Source organism: Macaca mulatta, chromosome 20 (genome assembly GCF_049350105.2).
Source record: "Macaca mulatta isolate MMU2019108-1 chromosome 20, T2T-MMU8v2.0, whole genome shotgun sequence".
Lineage (NCBI taxonomy): Eukaryota > Metazoa > Chordata > Mammalia > Primates > Cercopithecidae > Macaca > Macaca mulatta.
In genome coordinates this window covers 75,954,950-75,957,316 of record NC_133425.1, presented here as the reverse complement: position 1 = coordinate 75,957,316, position 2,367 = coordinate 75,954,950, and the positions used below count along the sequence as shown (strand labels likewise).

Sequence of the window (2,367 nt, the reverse complement as noted above, 5' to 3'; positions counted from 1 at the left end):
GAGTCATTACCACTACCCCCGCCTCCAACCCGGACTCTGCTGTATACCTCATGGTTTCTGATAATACAGCATTGTGAAGTCGGGGGAAGGCTGGCAGAGGGGCCCAGTCCAATCTGTGACCTGAGCTACCATGGCAGGGTCCAGGGCCAGAGGAAGGTGGTGTGAATCCCCAGTAATGCAGGTCCTTTCCAGGCCAGGGCCCTGGTCCCCAGGAGTGCGGGGCTGCCCGAGGTCTACTGCTGCCTTATCCAGAGCTGCCGCTCCCAGCAATGACTCAGAGTCCCTGTGGCCCCAGCATCATCCCTCCATCCCTGGCTGTGAGGCAGGAGCAAAGTTGCAGACCTGAGAGGCCTTTAATTTGTTTGATATAAGACTTTGCCGCCAAAGTGCTTTGCCTATGAGGTCTGGCTTGGCCTGGCCTCTGAGAAAGAACAAACACAGTCCTCGCTGGAAGGAACCTGGAGAACGGGAGAGGAGAGGCTGCTGCTGTCTGCCCTCCCAGCAGCAGGTATAAAGACAATGGGCTTCTAAGTGCCCTAGAGTCCCAGCTGTGTAATTTAAGGCGAGTTCATCTCTCATAGCCTCAGTGTTCTCATTTGCCAGCACCTGTCTTTCTCCTTCATAGCCACTGTCACTCTTGCAATGATATCAATGCTTACATTTCAGATAGATTCCCAGCCAGGTTGAAAGGAACGTCAAGACCCTCCCTTTCTTATCACATATGTATCAACTCCCTTCTACCTTGCCTCCCTCCACTTGGAGCCAGTTCTAACTGGTGAAATGTAGCCAGAGGTTCCTGGATAGGCTTTCCTTCTCAAGTAAAGCCTGGCTCAGAGAAAACCACTGGTCTCTTTCCTTTTCTTCCTCTAGACATGAACATGGAGCAGGAAGGAGCATGGAGAAGACAAGAACAAGACTCTCAGAAGGAAGTGGTGTGGCTGGAGCCATAAGAACTGGTCGTGGAGGAGGTGAGGAGTGTGGGAGAGGTGGGGGTGTGGTTGAGTGGGCAGGGTGGGAGAGGTGGGGATGTGGTTGAGTGGGGAGGGTGGGAGTGGTGGGGTGTGGTTGAACGGGGAGGGTGGGAGAGGTGGGGGTGTGGTTGAATGGGGAGTGTGGGAGAGGTGGGGGTGTGGTTGAGTAGGGAGGGTGGGAGAGGTAGGGGTGTGGTTGAGTGGAGAGAATGGGAGAGGTGGGGGTGTGGTTGAGTGGGCAGGGTGGGAGAGGTGGGGATGTGGTTGAGTGGGGAGGGTGGGAGTGGTGGGGTGTGGTTGAATGGGGAGGGTGGGAGAAGTGGGGGTGTGGTTGAGTAGGGAGGGTGGGAGAGGTAGGGGTGTGGTTGAGTGGAGAGAATGGGAGAGGTGGGGGTGTGGTTGAGTGGGGAGGGTGGGAGTGGTGGGGTGTGGCCTGGAGATACAGCAGCCACTTTTGGACCATGAGGATATTTGAAAGACATGAAGAACAGAATGATAGAAGCACATTTGTGACATTGTGACATACAGCAGACTTTATGCCCACCTTTTGATTTCTTACCTATTTAAACACTGAAATCTGGTCTTTTACTTGTAGGCAAATACAATTTCTGACTTACATAATGACATACTCACAAGAAGCCTCTCCTTGAATGTAATAATTCAGCAAACAGTTATGGAGTCCTTACAATGTGCTCGTGGAACTTTGAAGATGAATCCAAATTTGGATCCCGGCCTGAAAAGGCTCAAAGTCTAATATGGGAAGTAAGAAATGTAGAATCCATATAACGACGGGGTCTCCCCGCCCCTTAAGATCTAGTTATGAGTAGCTGCAATTTCTGTGAATTCCAAGGTGGTTTTACCACCTCAAGTTCACATTTAGATCTGACTTCTGGCTTCTTTTAGGAAGTTCCCATCTCTAAATCTCATCTCTGTTCCTTTATTTCTGCCAGCCTGGATCCAAATGTGAAACTTATCTTCTTTTATTAACCAATCAACCACCTCCTGCCAAAACAACAACAAGAACAACAACACAAAAAACAAAAACAAAATAAAACAAAACTCGGCGTACACAAGACCTTTGTTTCTACAGCAGACTTGGCTAAAGGTTTGGGCATGCATACCCCCAAAATTAAAAAATGGAAAATTGAACACTTCTGTCCTTCAAAGTTATTTGGTCTCTCCTACAGGGTCTTGCCTTTATCTCCGTTCTCCCCGCACTCCCACCACCTCACTTAATCCCATGGCATGCTACATCCTTGAATAAATATGCCCAAGGCAGATGTGGTAATGAAGATTGGTTGAGAATTCTGAAGGTAGACGTCCCAGACGCCAATCACACAATTTCTCTGTGGCTCACTTTTCTTATCTGTGAAAAGGGATCTAATTACCACCAGCC

General features: G+C 49.6%; 1 long non-coding RNA gene across 1 annotated transcript; it reads left to right on the top strand.

The window, feature by feature from the left end:
- The first annotated feature begins 362 nt into the window (after positions 1 to 362).
- On the top strand, positions 363 to 2,090 carry LOC106995096 (uncharacterized). Its single transcript, XR_013412226.1, has 3 exons — positions 363 to 508; positions 871 to 968; positions 1,922 to 2,090. It is a non-coding gene; the product is annotated as an uncharacterized LOC106995096 (long non-coding RNA).
- Positions 2,091 to 2,367: the final 277 nt, after the last annotated feature.